General features: G+C 46.6%; 1 protein-coding gene across 2 annotated transcripts in view; it reads right to left on the reverse strand.

Annotated features, from left to right (window-relative positions):
• CHL1 (cell adhesion molecule L1 like) overlaps window positions 1–10,804 on the reverse strand; it is a 246,242-nt gene extending 235,438 nt beyond the window's left edge. For both annotated transcript variants that reach the window (XM_044451911.1, XM_044451910.1), the window contains exon 1: window positions 10,606–10,804. The gene's annotated coding sequence lies outside the window, so the exon portion shown is untranslated. The remainder of the gene's footprint in view (window positions 1–10,605) is intronic.
• Between the last annotated feature and the right edge of the window lie 10,193 nt (window positions 10,805–20,997).

Consider the following 20,997-nt stretch of genomic DNA (forward strand, 5'->3'; position numbering starts at 1 on the left):
AGAGAGAGAGAGAGAGAGAGAGAGAGAGAGAGAGAGAGAGAGGCAGTTCCACAGCAGTAAAATTGTTGCATTGTATCCACATACAGATCACACTCCTTAATCAAAGTACTTCTCCTATATTATTGTTTTAATCCTAACCACAGTTCCATATAGAATCCCAGGATTATTGTATGAGGACTGAGAATAAGGAGTATGTTTACATAAGGCCATCATCATCTCAGCTCATGGCAGAAAGTGAGAATTTGAGCTTCCCAGCTCCACTCAATGCAATTTAGGTGCGTGTGTCATCAGATGTGTCAGCTGAAAGGTGCTGTTCCATGAGCTGTTATTAGACCTCTAGAAACGCTTAGGAGCAAATGCCACGGTTACTACACAGCCATTCAAGGACTGTTTCCATGCCACGGAAGCAACTTCAGACTTCTAAACACAGTTCATAGCAGAAAATATGAATGAGCCCTGCCTACTATTTTCAAATTCCTATGTCATAGCTAAATTTGAGAAAATGTACAATGCCTGAGATATTACAAAGACATCATGTGTGCGACGCACACATTTCTAGTTATCCTGGAAATGCAAAGTCTGAAGTCATACCAATATTCGCTACAAGTCACCTCAGGTAGCAATACGACATGCATAAACAAGAGAATTCAAAGGGTGACTTTATTTCTAGAGCAAGTGTTACAAATTAAGGCATAAGTATTAAAATTATCACTGCGTACCAGGAGCCATAATAATCAAAATGTCCTGGCAGGTGGTTAATGAAATGGAGATGATGAAAAACACAGTGACACTTCAAGTGTGCTTAGAAAGGAAAAAGCAAGTTATTCTTAGTGTATTATATATCTCCTTATGCTGCTCCATGTTAACAATTTTACTAAAAAGTAAACTTGTGTACAAAATGTGTCCTTATTTGCCACATAGCATGTCCTGAGATATCACTGCAGAGGTGACTGTGATGAAGAATTTGAAATCATTGTTGTTCTAGTGTACGGAAGAGTCTTGCAAGCTACCCTCTGGCTAGACACCCCTAACAACAGCACTGGCATCAAATCTCCAATTGACTCATATCTCTCAGTAGGGGAGAATCCCAGGAACAGCAGTTTAATCAGGGTGGAAAATTGACTGCCAGTTTTAAATTCCCCAGATGATTCCAAGCAAGCTTTAGCCTGTTTCCCTTTCCCCTCTCTTACACCCAAGTTTGTAATATTACTTCAGCAACTTGGCAGGTGGAAGATTGCTCCATAAACAGAGCTAAACCCCAAAACCTGAATTAAGAGCTTTTAAAAAAATCAACTCAGAATCAAGTCATTTCCATGTAGTTTAAACTGAGCAACTATCAAGCTACATTCCTTCTTCTATGCAAACCAGCAGTGGTCTTCTGAGGTGTCAGATTGAAGGCAGAGTAAAATTGCCCCATCTTTATTCTGTCTCAGCAGAAAGGTGTTGATTGATAGCAAGATGGAATCAGACCTATGAGAGCTGTCAGTTTTGATGCCTTTTTTCATGCTAGCAGATGTTCCTGACAAAAAACCATGGGGACCAGGTCAAGAAGCCCCTTTAAAGGGAATGGAGATTGTGCCGCCACTTGTCAAGCTTGCCTGCTCCAGTAAAAAGGGATGGTTCACATTTCCCCATCTTCTTGAGTATCTCACATCTTGGGAAAAGGTGTAAAAGTGAGAGGAACCTGAAAGCATAAGGTCCAAAAGAGAAAGCCCTAGAAGATCTCACTGAAAGAGTGTTCTAGTGGCCACCCCCTTTCTGCAAGCACAGATCACTTGCTGCTTTGGTTTCTCTTGGCAGCTTGCCTTTTGACAACTGTCAAGAGAAAGCAAAGTCAAAATTAAAGCCCTTGGCTACTTCTCCTGAGCACTGCATATGCACCTGGGTGGTAGACAGCCTCCTGGGCTTTGCCAAGGGAGGCCTGCCTTTCTGGACTCGTGGAAGTGCACAAGCGCACACTTGTCCACGCTCAGCAAGGGGGAAGCATGCAAAAGTTTGTGCATATGCGGCAGGAGGGCATTTTTTCTTAAAAGCTGATGAAACAATGACAGCCCTTCCAGTGTGTTCCCAGGGCATTCTGACAGCATTTTATTTTCATGTGTTTAAAGCATTTTTACACCGTTCCTATAGTCAGATGACCCTCAGGAGAACAGAACAGCATTCACACACTGTCAGATCAGAGAACATAAAAAGCAATCTCTGGAAAGGAGGCAAAAGTGGGCAAAGGGAGTTGCTGCGGGGAGTGCGAATGGGCTCATGATCACCCACAGGAAGACCAGGAGAGAGGAAGGAGGGAACGACGCACCACGAACCCGAGTGGCTGCTTGTCGCACCAGGAGTCGTTTCATGAACAGCCCTACCTGCGTAGCTGATTCATAGGGTGGGTTCTCATGACCTGTGAACTCACCTGTTGCCCGTCTCACCTGAGCAGCGAAGGATATCTTGCACACTCCAGTCGTCACTGTCACTACAGTTCGTTCCAGTCTAGAGTGCTGTATAAATATTTAGCAGGGAGATGGGCATTATGCCCAACAGCTGGCCTCACGCCCAACAACCACACAGCTAAAGCCCGGTATGCGCAGAGGCTGACATTCGAGCACTCCAGCATGCTAGCTTCTTATCATAAAGCAAGCAGGATTAGCTTTGACTCCATTGGAGGGAAAGCATCCAAAATCCACTTCTGGGCAATGGCTTTACTACAACCAGCTGAAAGGTCACAAAGGACTGCAGATGTTTGCAAGCTCTCCAGATCTCTTCATCCAGACAGATGATACACAAAGCACCTGAACAGGCCCTAGCAGTGAGCCAAAAGTTTCTGCCAGATTCCACATCCTATTTCCAAGACAATGATTTCAGAGCTCTTGGATTATTTGGAGAAGGGGTGACTTGTCCTTGTGGTGGCCATAGAGTCTGCCTTTCTTCCCCACCCCCATTCTTTCTTCCTTTGATGGCTTAAAAGAGACTGGTTTTGGCCAGTGGTGCATCTGAGTAGTTTTATACTGTAGACTCAGTTGGACATCCACGAGTATTGTTACACTCACAAAGCAGCCTGGAAGCATTTCCCTTTTCTCTCCTCTCTCTTCTGCCTCTATTCCATTCTGCTGCTTCTACACTGCTGATGCTGGAGCAAGCAAGCCAGCCAGCCACTGTCTGCAACCCCCAATTCAAACAAACAAAAGATAGAAAAGAGAAATACTCTGCACATGGGCCCCTTTGCATTTTAAATCAACATCAGTCTTGGCACCTTCATGACTACAGGAATACAACAGAGTTGCTTTGGCTGTGCTGTTGCTAAACATATTTTACTGATAACAAGCTCTGCTGCGTTGGGGAATATGCTGCTGCACCTGAGGGCAGGGTGGGCTTCAGCTCTTGCTTTTGGTAGTGACAAAGGAGGGCTCTGGCCAGGGCCATGAGTGGGCTTTGCCATAGAAAGCAACTTAGGACTTGCCACATGACATTCTTTCCCAGGATACATCAAATTGTGCACAGGATCACGGGCAAAAAAAGGAGGGAGTGAAAAATCCAACTCCTGCACTCCATTGTTACCAATTTATAGCAGGAGGCATGTCTCCCCAGGAGTAAGTGTTGGCAGTATGTCTGCGATGAGAAAGGCAGACGGCTCTGCGTGTCTGTGCAGTAGGAAGTGGGCACTGACTCAATCAGTAGTGCTTTCAAAGAACATCCCAGGTTTCTAGCATAGGCAGATCTACCCAGAAGCAAGCAGGATGAGCTTCTGGGGGGAATCAGAACTGAATCATGACGTCAAATAGCATTTCTGCACAGAAGAAAGCATGAGCAGCCTCACATCTGCTTCCAGATAATCAGAGCAAGCTTCCACATGCCAGCACAGAAATGACAGGGTGGCGTCTAGCACGAAGCAGTGCCATGTGACCCCTAAGCTGTCCTCCCTGGCCCTGCCCCTTCTGCTTCAATGGGAGAAGTCCTTTATCATCAGGAAGCTTTTCCCTGTATGGCAGAACGTGTAGGCCCAGGGAGAGAAGCTGTCGGGCTGTACAGTCGAGGCCATTGGAGGAGGAAACCTTGGGCTAGTCCAAGCAAACATGGTTGGATCCCACTGAAAAGCCTATTCCATGATGGGAAATTGTTCTTTATGACCAGCATTGTGTCAAAACAGAGTCACCCAGTTTGCTTCCTGCAGTAAAGTCTTTGTTCCAGGGGAGACGCCAGGATGGTGAAGGGGAGCATCTGGCAACCTGCGGCACTCCATTTGAAGCACTTTGCTGATAAAACGGCTTGCATTCATTCTGCCCTGGACTCTGTGTTGAGAGTGGAATGACAGAGCCACCTGCTTGCCAAGTTTTGATGGAGGGCATTCATCATATTCAGCCAAAGAATGCAGAGAAGATACATGGAGGGCTGAGGCCAACCACTTGTTTCTGGACTCTTGTCCATCCTGCTTAGTAAAATCTGTCCGAGGGGAACTGGTGCTTTTGGCCGCAAAGGATGCTTTGCATTCTGTAGTGAGAGCACTGTTCCCTCCAACCTAGATAACTGCCTGTCTTTATAATGCTTTTCTGAGCAAAGTCCTAGACTGTGTGGTGATTACTGTTCTGAGATTCCCATTTGTATAATTTTCAGTCTGCATTCAGGCCTGGTTTGGGGGGGCATAAACAGCCCCCAAAGGATGACCTACAGCAGGAACTAAGCTGGGAAGTGCATCCCTGCTGGCTTTGCTAAACCTCTCAGCAGCATTCAATGTCACTGACCTTCTGGGAGGTTTGCCCAAAGTGGGACTTGGGGGCACTGCTTTCCTGAGGTCCAGGTCCCATCTGCTTGAACACTTCCCAAAGGTGTTCATGTGCGTCTGTCACTCATCCCCTTGTCTGTTGACCTATTCTGTCCCTATAAAGTCATCCAGAATTTGAGGGTTGGGTCTCATGACTATGCACATGATACCCAGATCTTTCTCTAGTTTTCAATAGTTGCCAAAGAAGCTGTTAAAAATTCTAGCACATTGACTAGAAACTGTGGTAGACTGGATGTGGGCTAAGAAACTGAAGCTCAGTCCAAAAAGAGCAGAAGCAAAGTTGGTCAGTAGAAAAACGCATTGAGATTGTATGTTCTGTCTGTTCTCTGTGCACACCATCTCAAGGATCAGACTTGTGGCTTGGGATATCTCCTGGACGCAGCATTGCTTTTGGAGGGTCGCCACACATCTGATGATCTGCTATGTGAGAGGCATATTCCCTTCCTGTCAATATTCTTGTCATTTTCATCCCCTCCACACACTCCTTTGTTTTGCCTGGCACAGCCATATTTTGTGCTTGTCAAGTTCCCCCCCACCCTTCCTTGGAGAAGTGCTAAGTGGAGGATGAAAGTTTTTGTGACAAGTACAGCATATGGCTCCATTTGGGGAATATCCCTCTTGGGGGCTGCATAAAGGACAGGTGGGACTGAAATTGCACACACCTGTGCACAATGGCCAATTAATGCGCTCAGCTTTCAAGATTCCCTGCAATGCAAAAACTGAAATCTACATAAATGCTCCCCACCCCTGGCTGGCACAAAATATTTCCAAATTGGAGGGCCATTTGCCATTGTCTGCCACTGCTTATTGGAATGGATATGAATGAATTCCATTGAGCTCTGACAGAATAGAATTCCCAAGATCACACACCCCTAGGTTGGGTGGGAGGGTGATATCTCCAAAATCAGGTAGAAGGATCCATCATGCTTGAAGCCCTTCTCTTGAGGAAGTTCCATTCCTCTTTTAGAGGGCAGTTCTTTCATTCAAGCAACCCTTTTCTTGGTTACTGAGTGTTTTTTACATGAGGTTGTTAATCAGCTGTTATCTGCTGCATCTGCTTCCAGATTCTGTCACAGAAGCACAAGGAGCTTAGTCTTTCCTACTGCAAAACACAGAAACATAGAAACAGAGCGAGTCAGAAGGGGTCTCCCGGGCCATCTCGTCTGACACCCGGCTCCAGCTGACTCCACTCATGACATGCCCACCATGTGCATGTCTAGCCTATCCTTGAACACCCTCACCAAGGGGGCCTCAACCACCTCCCATGGAAGCCCATTCCACACCCTCGGGGTCCTAACTGTTCGGAAGTGCCTCCTGGCATCTAAATTGAACCTTTGTTCCATGAGCTTTCCTCCGTTGGAGCGCGTCCTGCATGGAAGAACAGGTCTCTACCCACCTCTGTGAGACACCCCCTCACACACCTGTATGCTGCCAACAGATCCCCTCTGAGTCTCCTCTTCTCCAGGCTGAAGAGACCCAGTTCCCTCAGTCTCGCCTCATACGGCTTTCCCTGCAAACCGGCCACCATCCTTGTGGACCTAGGCTGCACTGACTCTAACCTGGCTGTATCATGTTAGATACAGGCTCAGGTTAGAGTCCCTAGGTGGTATTGTGCCACAGCAGAATACTGCAAATTCACAAGGGGAAATCACACTTTTTCATTTTAACAATTAAATGCTGCATTTTCCCTGTTCTAAAAGTAACTCTCCCAAAGTGCTGGCTGGATGCAAAAATGAAAGTGGAGGTTGGTGACATCACGTAAAGAATTCATAAACAATCATGAATGGGGAATGATCAGCACAGAATAAATGCATATGTAAGAAAGCCCAATGTCTTTTTACTTATTTCTCCTTCTGGGAGACTGTGCTCTTCCATGGAACACCCTAGAGTCTAAGTTAAATATCCCAATACATGTTCCAGCATAAATGTCACTATACACGTATATCTAAGCAGTCTTTGCACTGTTGCTATTTTATTTTGCTTCATTTAAATATATATATATATATATTATACTTTTAGACTTCTATATGTTACTGTGTTGCATTGCATGGTTTTTACAACTGGCCAGAGAGATTAGACTTTTAGGCAGTACAGAAATGCAACAAAGCTTTCCTTTTTTCTTCCTTTTTTTCAATGGCACAGTGTCAGTGGCATGTTAACTTCATGAGCTCAAGGAAGGAGGCACTGCTCTTGCTCCATTTTTCTCATTTTCCATTGCACACCCAAACACTAATTCCATTACAGAATTCAAAGGAGATGGGCAATTGATTAGAACAGATGGAAAGCATCTTCTTGTCTAGTCAATGTCACTCCTAAGAGAAAGCACTTTGGGAAAAAAATGTGCTACATAACTCTGTATGTCAATATGCAGGAGACATACTTCTCTCCTTGTAACACAAAAAGGCAATTAGAAGAAAATGTTATCTGTTAGATAGTGGAGAGGCAAGAGGAAAGGTTCATTACACATCATGGACACTATCCAGAAAGCACTGGCAAGAATCATGCCGACATGTACAGCCATGCCAAAGGCTCAGTTCAGCATGAAGCAGTACGAAAGCTGATAAATATCACTGGATTATAGTACAAGGAAGGGTCCAAACACGTATGTATAATCCAGTAATGCATGCACCATAGGACTGGAGTTGACCCTTTCTCAGCTCGAGGGCTGAATGTCATGGGTTTCTCTATATGATGCATATAACTTGGTGCTTTACTTGAGCCTTCTGCTGCTTCTGTTTCCTTTGCAGATGTATCTTTCACAAGATCTGCCTTTCTAGATATTGTTGTATTAGGCAATATGAAGTGGTGTTCTGGTATAGAGCACAATTTAAAAACCAGACTTGTATAGCAAATGCTAGGACAATAGCAGACTGTCGTCATTCTGAAAGTGCTGCTAAAGAGTCTGGAAAACTTAGGAGAAGCTCTGGAAGAGAAAGATCTTGTGCAAAGGCCCCACAAATAAATGTGTCATGTTGAAGAGTATCACCAAAGGTCTCAGGGCATTCCAGGTGCTGAAGGCAAAAGGGGTGAAGCCAAAAATACAAGCTTATTTTAGCATAAATCTCTTACAGTCTTAGCAGAGGCACTCTTGCTTTTCAGAATGGGGGAAATATTGCACAAGTAAAACCACCAAACATAAATAGTTAGAGAAAAGTGTTTTTCTGCTGATGGGTATCAGTGCAATAGCCAGCTTCTATTTAACTATTTCCAGAGAGTGTACTCTCTCCAGTCAGTTCTATTTCTCATCAAACCACACACCTACTAAGCTGTCTTTGCACACCTGGAAGATGGTGAGGGAAGGGGGTGGGACTGTCTGGGAAACCCTACAGGGCTAACTGGAACTCTGAGTGAGCCAGATTTACCAAAAGGGGCTGCCTCCCTGCCGAAGGCAAGAATGGGGTCTACAATGCTGCAAGGGAATGTCTAAAAAGCTGTTAGAAGGGGCTGCAGCTCAATGGCAGCATGCATGCTCCGCATTCAGAAGGTCCCAGGTGGCATCCCCTGGTAAGGCCAGGAAAAGTTTTTGAAGTCGTGGGGAGCAGCTGCCCGCCAGTGCTGGCCACATGGGCTACATGGACTGAGAGTCTGACTCAGGGCAAGGCAGCTTTCTCTTAAGCTTCTGAACATTCTCTTCATAGCTATCAATACAATGTTTTTGCCTCATGTGTCTGCATATAAATGTATACATATACATACATGTCTATAAATGGTTCTGTATCCACCTTACTTGGAGAAACACCCTTCTTACAAGGACACAGTATGGAAAAGCAGAAACCCAAGAAACTGTTACATTCAAAAGCACGGTGATTGATGACACTTTATAAATTTCTCAAACCTCCATTAATCTAAGAATTCACAAACCTTCCCCGCTAAGTTTTAGCTTTACACTCCAAACCACTAAGTCCAAATACTTTATCAGGTGAAGTCATCATCAAAGAATCCTTGGCAGTTATCTGTTTCTGGTGGGTTAAATCCAGACTTATTTGCACTTTTTAGTCACTATTAACTTTCCACATGAATTTCAATGGGACTTAAGCATAACACACCTCATCTGGATGAAAGCTGCTAGTTGTGCATTTAACAAATGTTTTCCTGTGCATGTTTAAAAAGCAATAACTCCTACAGTTCATAGTATTCTGGCATCAGAACCTTGGGAGATGTGGGCTATTTCATGCCTAGACATGCACAGAACTGCACCCTTGCCAATTTTTATTCTGCCATGCTGGATGGAACCAAAGTCCATCTGGTCCCGCATTCTGTTCACACACTGACCAAACAGCAGCCCACGGAAAACCCACAGGCATGACATTTCCAACTCCAGTTCCCCAGCAACTGGTGTATCAGCACAATGCCCCCGATACTGGAAGTCGCCTATAACCATCAGCACCAGTCACCATGGACAACTGTTAACAGCCTTTATGGAAATCCAAGTGGCTTGCAAATCACAAAGCAATACATCATTCCTTCTTGAATCAGATGCGATGGCCATTGCTCACACATTGCTCAGGATGTGCTCACACTTCGCTAAAGGTGGGAGAGGCTGGAAGGGCACGGTCTACATTTGGGAAGAGGGAGTTGGATCCTCCCTTTGTCCATGCCCCCTTCCCTTGCTGAGATCGCCCCCCACCCTCAGTCCTTCTCCCGTGCACTGGGCTTGGAATCATCCTGATCACACGTTGTAGGAATTTGGCAGAGCCAACGTCCTGGCACACGTGGGTTCTCATGCTGCCTTAAATAGCTGATTTGCTCTTCCATTGTGCAAATTACACTGGTCGAAATAATATTTAAAACTGCACATTGCCTCCTGGTTTTTGCTACGATCACCCTAATCAAGAGCTGCACTCTGCCAGAAGTGCATCAAACTCGACCAACTTGAGTGTGTCCAGAGCAATTAACACGGCTGCTCTTTCCCCGAAACACACGCAGAGGGTGTTACAAGCCTCAGATTTAGCACCAGGAACAATCCACAGGATAGAACAAGCCGATTTCCTCCGGTCAGTAGCACTTGGGCCCCCCTGTATTTTTGGACCACTAAATGCATCCACAGGTAAGCTTCGTTCAGGCAGAAATGACACACTGATTTCTCTCCACCCCCCACCCCCAGCTCCCGGGACCTTAACGCTGAGGCTCCGTTACCTCACCTGGTCCTTGAGAAGGGTGGTGGGCATTAAAGAAAAGAGCGGGGCGGGGGGATCACGGTTTATATTGCGGGATGCCAACTACTCCCACACGTGCCACGCAAACCTGCGGGCATCCCCCTGTCCGTCTTGGACTTCTTCTACAGCTCAGCGAAGAACACACCCACCCACGTTCACGGAAAAATTCGCACCGCCACAGCACGCCACGCCAAGCTTCCCAGGAAAATTCCCTTGCACGTTCGGGAAGATCCGAGTTCCCCGATTTACTTTGGAGGCGAAAGGCAAGCCCATATTCGTAGCCGGCTCCAAACCACATCAGGAACAGTCGTGGGAAATTGTCAAAAAGGACGCGAAAGGGGCTCAGCCACAGGAGAGGGAAGGAGGGCAGTGCCGGGGGTTTAAACCCACCGAGCAGGTGCTCCGCCGGAGTCGCTGGTCTTTCCCCGCACCCCAGCCGCGGGGACCCCCACCCCAGGTCGCCTGCATGTCCCAGGGGGAACGAGTCCACGCTCCCTCTCGGGCTGCCCCCCCACCCGGCTGCCCCGTCCCCTCGCGTCGCTCCAGCGTCGCTCCTCGCAGCCCCTCGGACCCCCACGGGACCTGCTCCGCGATCACAGAAGCCAATAGTGATCGATTTCCCATCGAGGGGAGGGCGGCCCCGCCCGCCGCGCCGCGCCGCGCCGCGCTCCCTCTTACCTTGCAGCTCGCGGGGGGCGGGATGCGCCGCTGCCGCTGCCCGGAGCGCTTCGCGGCTCGGGGGGCGGGGGCGGCGCGCCTGCCTGCCTGCCTGCCTGCCTGCGGGCGTGCGGGGAGCTGGCCGCGGAGAGGCAGGAGTTTGCGGAGGGTGCCGCTCCAGCTTGCTGAGGTGAGCAGCCCGGTCCCAGCTCAGTAAATTAATCACTTTGCCTTCTTCCCCTCAAAGGGGTGGGGGGTGAGAGAGAGACGGGGGGGGGAGAAGGGAGAAAATATCAAGCGCACGGAAGGGAAGAAGGGTCCCTCCGTGACTGGCATCAATATCTCCTTCGGCTGAGCTTCAAGGGAGCCATGGCAACGAGCCCCTAAACCTCCCAAATCTCTCCCAGCTACGCACACACTCTCCGCGCCGCCGCCGCCGCTGCCGCTCAAGGGAGGAAGGAGGCAGCCGGAGCCTCCCTCCCCGCGCCGCTAGCAAAGCCGGGAACAGGCAGAGCGCTGCGAGCCGGGCGAAATCCCCGGGAAAGCGTGTGCGTGCGCGCGCGCGGGAGGGGGGAGCGGGAGGGGGAGGGAGGGGACGGGGGCCAGCGCGGCTCCCCCAGTCTTGTGGGATCCGCTACTTGTTTGAGCTGTGGCGGTCCGGAATGCTAAAAAGGGGCGCCTGCTTCTCGCTACCTGGAAGGGGGTTTTTTTCTTTGCGGGGGGGGGCGGGTTCAGGGCGTTTGAGCGGGGTTTGCAGGAGAGAAGCAGAGGGCATGCTGCACCGGCGCGAACTGTCCCCACCCCACTAGCCTCCCCCCGAGAAGTAAGATGCGCTTTCCAGGTCAGCGTGTAAGGAAGAGACAAGCTGCAAAGGTGGAGTGGGGGCGATTCTGCCCCCGCTGCCACGTCATCCAGGTGAGAAGCCCTTTTCCTGGCCATAAAAATTAAGTGATCATTGTCTGAAAGAAAAGAAAATGCTGCAATAGATTCTTTCTGTCTGAACACACCCACACAAACACACGCGGTGGGGGGAGAGCGCGAAAGGGAGACAGCCAGGTGTGCCTCTCCTCCTCTTGATCCGTAAAACGAAATGAGCATTCCCTTAAGAGAGACACCAAGGCGGAGAGAGTCTCTCTCCCCCTCCACCCAGCCAGGTTCCCTTTCTTCCATTGACCTTAACATAATCTTATTTTTTTCTTAATTCTAGGGGAGAAATAAAAGGGAAGGGGGAGAAGACTCCCTAAACTAGATTTCCACTGCCGTGATCGGGAGATCAAGGGGAGGAAGTGTGTGCTTGTGTCTGGGGTAGAGGATTTGCTCACACCCACGCCACAAAGCAGGTGTGAAGCCCCTGGAAGACGTCCATGGGAATATTTCCCAAAGGGTGGGAAAGCGGGGGGACCAGCCACGCGCCTTGCACACGCACACGCCCCACACACCGGCAAGCATCCTTGCCATGCTGAGCCACCAAGCGTTACCAAGAGCAACAAGAAGCTCTTCGGGGAGCGCGCCGTACCTTGAAAAATCAGCGGAGTTCTTCTCTTCTGCAGCAGCTGCTTGGAGAAGGGGAGGAAATGCAGGGGGGGCTCAAGAGGAGCGTGGTGGGTGCCAGCCTGGCATCGCATGAATGGGGAAGGCTTCCTCTGACACAGCTGCCCTCCGCTCTGATACCCACCTCTCCACAGACCCCTTCCCCGCTCCCCAGTTGCTTGTCATGGGAGCGAGTGCATGCCAGCCGCGGATGCCGCCGCCTCCTCTTCCCCAGCTGCCCAAGGGCAAGGAGCTGCAGAGAGTCCAGCCCTGGCATGTTTGGTGCCTCCCACTTTCATTTCTGTGTGCTCAGGTATCTGCCACACCCTTCCAGGCTAAGGTGCTGGGAGTTCAGGAGCAGATGGAAAAACTTCTCCAGAACTCGCATGGTAATTCTGACAGAGGAGAAATCGTCCGGGGGGGCGGGGGGGAGAGAAGAAAGGCAGAGGGAAGACAGTTTGTCCATTCTTGAAGGAATGCCCTTTCTCTGCCTCAAAAATGAAAACACTGATCCCCTATCCTCTCCCTGCACCTTCCTTTAAAAACATGCACAATCTTCTGTGTTGCAAACAAATAGATTGCACTCTGCTGCCTTTGTCTAGGCCAGTTCTAGGACATGACCCAGGGAACAGCTTTTGACTGTATTAGATGCATTATGTTGCCTTCAGGTGACAAGAACCATTCTTCCAAATGGCTTCTGGAATGCACTGATGTTATCCTGTTAAGCACACACATCCCTTTACCCCTCAACTGCATAAACATTCAGAGTTTCCAGCTGATGCCCAAAGGAATATATTGAAACGGCTTCTAGCTTTTTAACTTGTCTGTCCATCTTTCCACTTGCCACGTTAGTTAAGTGAGTTGCAGGTCTATCACAGGGCAATCTGGCATCCTAGACAAGATGGTATTTGCCACTGCTGCCAGTCTCCTCTACCCACCAGCACGGCACACCTGGTTCTCTGGGTGGCACAGACAGGTTGGTGGCAAGCAAGGGGAAGTGACCGGAGCACAGGAGCTGTTTTAACATGCCGTGTGGGCATCTGGTTGCTGCCTCTTCAAAAAGAAAAGATCTAAAAATGATCTCAGAAGCGCTGATGAGCTGTCAAGCTGCAAGTATCACTAGTCCCACCATCACTCACAGGTACACAGAAAGTGTCCCCGCCAAAGTTCTTGCAGTGCTTACCGCATCTCTTCTTTGGGGGGCCCTATCTGTTCGCTTTTTTATTTTACAGACCTAAGAATAGCATGCTAACATGACTATTGCTGAATGACCATAGGAACATCTTGTGCTTGGCTTCACTTGCACAGCCCTGGCAGGCTCAGAACAGAGCATGCTATTCTGGTCTTTCCCCCACTGTGCATCTTCTATGGCAGGAATGGACAATCCACCCACCCATCCATCCATTTTCTTCAAGGGCCACATGCCCTTGGAAGTACATGCTGGAAGACGGCAAGGCCAGGGTCCCTCACACTCTCTCTCTCTTAAGATCATGACCATCATCCCCGTCCTACAACTGGGGATAGTAGGAGAGAGAGTGCTACAATCGCCACAGCAGCAGCACCACAGATCTCATGACAGTCTCTGAATGGGCAGATGAAGTCTGTGCTGTGTGGACAGATGGAAAGGCCTGGGGTGTGTGTGTGTGTGCGTGTTTGTAAAAACTCACAAAGACCCTCACCCCTCTCAGTCAACCGACACACTCACATACCTTGCTCCATCTCTTCATCCCTTCCAGCACCCCCATCTCTGCATACACATGTCATCCCCATACATACTGTGGAACGACCACCCTTCACCAAGGTACTTATTTTCCATTGCTTCCGTACTTAATCCCACCCCACCCCGCCTTTTTCTAAGTAGCTTGGAAGAAGAACCATAAGTGAATTATCAAGCCAAATTATCAAGCCAATTGTCAAATCCAAATCCAACTTCTGGCCAACCCCGTTCATTATGGAATGCCCAAGTGCCAGTTATCTTTGTTGACCCACCTGATCAGTCACTGGCCTCCGCCATTACACCATGGCCAATAAACCTAACTGCAGGAACAGGGCCCTGTCTCATGAAGATCTCTGTCTTTGTGGTGCTTAACCAGGAACTGGTTCAGACTAGCTAGAGGACAAGGTGTGGCCAGCATCAGAGGAGATGCTCCGTGCAGTACAGAAAATGAATCCTCGACTACTTCATTAACAAAGTCATTTCTTTAATAGACACAGCATTTCTTCACACATACGTACACACATCTGATCACCAGGGAGAAGGACGAGGAGGAGGAAAAAATCTATTTTCTGACGTGTTCGCTGCTGACCAGCTGAGCTGGGCCCTGTGGCAGACACACTTAGAGGGCAAGCGGCATCCTCTTTGCAGGTCGCCCACCGCAGTCCCTATAGGAAGGGCTGGTGTCAAGGCAGAGGTCCTACTGGCATTAGCCCCCTGAAGTTGCGCTTCCACTTCAGCAAACCTGCAAACCTGTGCAAACCTGATCATTCATCTGCCTGTCATGCTGTCCCAGGCAATGGGTGAGGAGGAGGATCCGACGGTGTCAAGCAAGCAAGTGGTGGCAGTGACGAAAAAGAGGCTGAGGAGCAAGAGCTCTTGGTGACAAAGGCAGAAGGAAGGTCAGCTCAGTGGACAAAGAGCTTGCTCAAGGACCTTCCAAGACCTGAAGCCAGCATTGCCTCTAGGAGGGACTGGGAGCTCAGGTAGCTTATTGCTGGATCAGACTGGTGTACAAGGGAAAGCAGGCAGGGGAAGAGTGCTTGGCCCAGACTCTCTCCTGGCATCCTAAAGCATGCTTTAAATGGTCAGGATGCCTCGAGATGGCTGAGAGATGGAACCATAGAAGCATGTAAAAGTGCAAAGAAAGGGTGTCCCTTGGCTGTTGCAATCCTATTGCAGGCCATAGTGCTGGCTATATTTTCCCTGTTGCCCTTCCAACCCAGCTTTTTCGGGCCTAGTGCCTCCCAGCTGCCAGGATTCCTGGAGACTGCCATGCTGACTGGGGCTGATGGAAGTAGAAGTGCAACATTTCTGAAGGACACACTTCCGAAGGCTGCTCTACCCTGAACCCTGCCTGACTTGGTGTCGAATGAACTTCTGTATACAAGGGCAATTGAAGAATGGACAAAAACTTGTATTGCAAAGTACCTTGAGCAAAGTACATATGAGCAGAGAAAGTTTCAGCGTTTAAATGGCAAAGTTTCTTCTTCCAAAATAATCTGAAACCTTGAAAATAATTTCCATCTTTGATTTGGCAGTTGCTTAATACCACTCTAATGTAAAAGCAACTCCTCATTAGACAGCTTTAAAAATTCCTTCTGGGACAAAGGCTAGGAAACAGACTGGCTGTTCTCATGTCTGTGCAAGCTTTGTGTAACTTTTATTCTCTTTTGATAGATATTAATTAGATTACATGCTTGCTATTTCAAGACACCCATATGAGCACCATCTGGAGTCTGGTATCAGGTGGAAAATTTAGCTCCCTCAGACTCTCCTTTTAAAAGCACACATACAATCAGACATAAAATGATCATGTTGCTAGCTCTCATGGAAGAAAAAGAAATACAATGGTGACAATCAGAAAGTTCTGCATATTTCTTCTCATTGAGATTCCTATTCTCTGTTCCCCTGCCTTTAACACTTATGCCAACCTGTTCTCCTTTACCTTTCCCTGCTTTTTAGCCCTTTCTGAAAGATTCTGAACAAAACCAAGCAATAAGCAAGCATACCTAAGCAATGGAACATACACTTTTGGATGTATCGATACACCAATGACGGCAAAGGCTTCCTGAAGTCTGGGGACTCCATCCTAAGTCAATTTCATTAACACCGAATTTAGATGAATTTCTGCTTGGTTCCCTTTTCTTCCATTTTCATAATATAGCAAAATGTAGGGATGGTAGACTGCTACTAATCAAACTGCTCTGTGGAACATTCTCCAAAGCCTCTTCAGCCCATGTTCTCTCCCCAGCAACATCTTCCTTCACTTCCATTACCCACCTTTAAAGTTGTGTTGCAGAACTTAAAGTTAATTAAGCTTGGTGTAAAAGACAACCAACTAGCAACCCATTGCACTGACTCCAAGTTCCAGTATGAAAAAAGTTACAATGGCCTGGCTGATGAACTATGGAGACCTACTCTGCAGTTTTAGCTAACAGGTATTGGTTGAATGCGCATAAGCACAGATGCATGCTCCATCCCCATTGAAGAGCCAGGAAGATTGTGCCAAGGTGTGATAGGTGAGATGGAGGAGTGATATTGTCAGATCTGGCCTTTTCACGCTTTCTCTTCACCATCTTTTTCTAAACTAAAAGGTCCCAAATCTTTCCTCATCGGAAAAATTATCCAATCCCTTCATCATTTTGGTTTCGCATTCTGTATCTTCTCTGCTCTGTGATAATCCTCTTGACATGGAACAATAAGAACAATTTAGGTGGCAATTATGCTAAGACTTTGGCTTTTTAAAAAACCTTACCCATTATAGCTTAGCTGTTTCAGGCCAGCTGTTTCTTACCAGTTCAGGCACAGTTTCCATTTGTTATCCATGGAAGTTGACCTCCTATTTCCCCGTCCCCCTTTCAGTATTTTAGATTTTGTCCCTGCTAAAAGTGTTTAGTATTTGCTAGAAGTATTCATTGACTATCTGTTTTTAATTTTTTATCTGAAAATCATGAAATGAAATCAAGAAAGGGGGAAATATGGCTGAATAGCAGGAAGTGGGAACTTAACGAATGGCAAGCTCTTTACAACCTTGGAACAGATCCCCAAGGGAAGCTGTAGGAAGTCCATTATCTAAGCTAATTAAAATGAGACTGGACACTTCACTAGGAAAAATATCCATTAGGGAACCATTCTACATTGTCAAGGAATGAACTGATTAGCTGAAAACCAGTGAAGGGAAAAGACATGTAGAAATCAATCTGCAGATAGAGCACAGTCCAGAGTTCCCATAAATGAGATGGGATAGCTTGAGACAACTTGCATGTTTTGTTTTTTTTTTTTAGAATGGCATATCTCAGCCTTGTGAGGTTGAAAGTTACTACTACTATAATTACTGCTTCAAAACCAAGAACAAGATACAGGACTGGTTCAGTTCATTTAGGACCAGGATTTACCCTGTTCACACTTTCAGAACTGGATGTGAGTACAATCTTCAGTCAAACCTCATACATTCCCAAGTTGGCAACTTTATTTGTATGGGGGAGTAGGGAAAGGCATTAAAATGCATACATTAGAAAAATACATATGAAAATTCATGCTTTTAAAGAAGTGCAATCAAGCACACTTTAATCAGTGGGAGAAGATTGGATGCACTCCCAAATACGCACTGAAGTACTTTGAGAGCTTCATGCAAAACAGTGAGAAAAAAGTCCAGTCTGATCAGAAATGGGCATGAATTGAGTGAGCTTGAAACAGGTAGTTAGAGAATCTTGACAAGTTCATGTCCTGCTGATTTCTACATCCTTTTCCTAGTATTGTTTCCCTTTATGTGACACCTTCCCTTCCACCTGTCTCTGCTCATGTGCTTCCTTGTGTTGTCTTCAAGGCTTGCATGACCACAATTCCTTTGTTTAATTCAGGCTCACTACAGGGTCCTCGAAGTGGATGGGGAAATCACTTAATATTCAGTAGTAATATTCAGCCCCCTCCTCACCCCATTACCAAGAACTAGCAAAATAGCCTGACAAGGCTCAATCACATCAAAAATGTGGCCAGAAGGTAGCAAAGTAGTGTCAGGCACCCATGGGCAAAGTGCTCCCTGCAGGACCAGTATCCTGAATGCATGACTCATCAGTCCCGGTGGGAGAGCTGGATCTTGGCAGGATAAGAGGGATTTGCTATTATTGTCTTCCCTCAATTACCCAGAATCACAAAGGGAGTTCTATCCAAAACAACACCTGAGCCTAGAAGGAAAGGTGTGCTGTATCATAGCCACCCACAGACAGGAGCTGACAAATAGGAGAAATAAGAACTTCTGAATCAAACCCATGAGAGGAGCATCGATCATGAAGGCTTAACTTTTGCCTTTGATAGACTTCCTGAAAGCTTGATTCTTTTCTTGCCCTTAGGAAATCCTTTTCTAGCAGGTCCCCCAACTCTCAGGTCCCGATCTACTGAGCTAAAAAATAAAATAAAATTGGGCAATCTTTTTTATTCCTGCCTTTGTACACGTTTTGAGTTCTGTGATCTTGCTTTCCCCTGCAGATTTCTCAGACCTTTTCCTTTCTCTATTCCCAACCCTTGTCTAATATAGGGAACAATAATAGCCTAAAAGAAACCTTCACTGCCTTTGAGCTATAAAGCAACCATATTGAATTAGGCAAGCACTATTAGGCTTTATTATTACTGAGGTAAAGAATTTAAAAAACAAATTCAGAAAAGTAACAGATAGAGCATATTGAAATACAAGGGAAGTGTCTTTTTCACCTCAGGCAAAATCGTTCAGGTGAGTTAAGCTGTGGGTAGGAAGAGGTGAATAAAATGCACACCGGTTTTGACAAGGGAATATAACACATATTATTAAAAATGTGCTAACAGCAGAAAAATTCCACAAGCCAATGAGGCAAAAGGTGACAGAAGTACTATCTGAAAATGATTAAGTTGAATGCATGAACTTATATTAATGCAATGTTATACCTGACATTTTAATTATGCAAATGTCAGGCATTTCTATGATTTCAGAATTTTTCCCCCTAATGGGCCCACAGTTTTTGTCTTTGGAAAATACTGAGTTTAGCTGCCCATACGCAGTACGTAGGAAATTTAGGGAGGTCACCTTCTGTCATCTAATGATGGGTCCTTATGAGGACAGTGCTTATCCTGCAGACACGATCGAATCCTGTCCGTAGCTTCTATTGACCCTCAGCCTTGTGCACCACATGCAATTAATCTACAGGTTTGCTAATATAAGGACAATCGCACTAGTTTTGCATCTCCTGTCTGGTTTTTAAAAGGTCCATGCAGTCCATTTCACAAGTCTAGTGGATCAAAACTGCTGGTAACTTCCATATTTTCAAAGAGAGAAGATTCATCCTGTGAAATCTGTCTGTGCCTAGATGAGTCTTCATAGCATCTCCTGCTTTCCATCTTAAGACTGTTTGGAGTTTCTCTGCGTGTCCCCAACTTCCCTCCTTCCATCCTTCCTTCACCTTTTTCTTGTTCCATCTAACATTTAGACCAATAAGTGTTATCTTGAAAGTTTGTTCACTGCTTTATGATTATTCTGGCCTCGATATAAGCTAGGCTGAATGCTTATGCAGGCAGCTAAACTCTTACACAAGCCATATCCATCAAATGCAGGGATCCCTTTTTTTTAATTTTGATGAGTAGGCACATTTGAGAATTTAACGTTTTGTGCACACCACCAGAAATAATCTAATCTATGCATTTTTCCTACTCATCATGTCTGTGGACCTTAGGCTGTTTTTTAATTGCGGGGGAAAGTTTGTTTCATGTCAATGTCTCTTTCATAAGGGATTGTCTAATTGAGCTAATTGCTGATGGTGTAATGCTGCCAATCCTTCTTTTAAACATGTGTTTTAGCAGGGTTCAGAAGCTGCCTCTTTTTGCGTGGCAGTTATTGCATAGATAAGTTTTGTAATGAAATAGTCTTGAATATTCACTCATGTACATGCACTTTTAAATTGTCTACCTCCTTCAATGAAATTAACAAAAGGTTGGCATAAATTAACAAAAGGGCTTCCACGGGAGGTGGTTGAAGCCCCATCAGTGAAGGTGTTCAAGGACAGGCTAGACATGCACATGGTGGGCATGTCATGAGTGGAACCGGCTGGAGCCAGGGTCAGACTAGATGGCCCGGGAGACCCTTCTGACTCACTCAGTTTCTATGTTTCTAAATGGGATTACTCATGCATTTTGACAACAAATTTGGAGGGATCAAATTTACCTCCTATAATAGAAACATAGAAACAGAGTGAGTCAGAAGGGGCCTCCCGGGCCATCTAGTCTGACCTCCGGCACCAGCCGGCTCTGCTCACAACATGCCCACCATGTGCACGTCCAGCCTATCCTTGAACACCCGCACTGATGGGGCCTCAATAACCTCTCATGGAAGCCCATTCCACACCCTCAGGGTCCTAACTGTCAGGAAGTGCTTCCTGGCATCCAAATGGAACCTTGGCTCCCTGAGCTTTGCTCCATTGAAGCGCGTCCTGCCTTCCTCTGCAGGGGAGAACAGGTCTCTATCCATCTCCATGTGACACCACCTCACATACCTGTATGTCGCCAACAGATCCCCTTTGAGTCTCCTCCAGGCTGAAGAGACCCAGTTCCCTCAGTCTCGCCTCATATCCCATCCCCTGCAAACCAGCCACCAACCTTGTGGCCCTACGCTGCACTGAGTCTAACCTAGCCATATCCTTTCTGTAATGAGGGGTTCAAAACTGAGCACAATACTCCAGTTGTGGGTGCACCAGAGTCGTATAGAGTGGTAGTAATACCTCTTTTGATCTAGAAGCCACACTTCTGGCTATGCAACCAAGGGTGGCGTTTGCCCTCTTGATAATGCAATGGTTTGAGGATCCTACAAGTCTCCCAGTATTTGAAAAGGTGGGATAGAGTTGTCACCTTCAAATGGATGCCTATTTGAATAGTTTGCATAATTGCTAGAAAGTTGTATACATTTTATATATAATCCTTAGTATGAATATATAGAAATCCATGTATGTATGTATATTTTAAAAAACCAAGACATAACCAGGTGGAAAAAAATATATATTGGGTTCCTGCGGGGATCTCTGATCAAAATATTTAAATACAGGCAGTAGGCAATCAGGAGTGTCACTTGATATCCCTTGTCATACCTAGAAGGCATTTCACTTATGACCTAGAGTAAGTTCACAGGGACCAATCTGGATCTTTAAAAA

Source organism: Varanus komodoensis, unplaced genomic scaffold (genome assembly GCF_004798865.1).
Source record: "Varanus komodoensis strain SLA01 unplaced genomic scaffold, ASM479886v1 scaffold6_4, whole genome shotgun sequence".
NCBI classification, from domain to species: domain Eukaryota; kingdom Metazoa; phylum Chordata; class Lepidosauria; order Squamata; family Varanidae; genus Varanus; species Varanus komodoensis.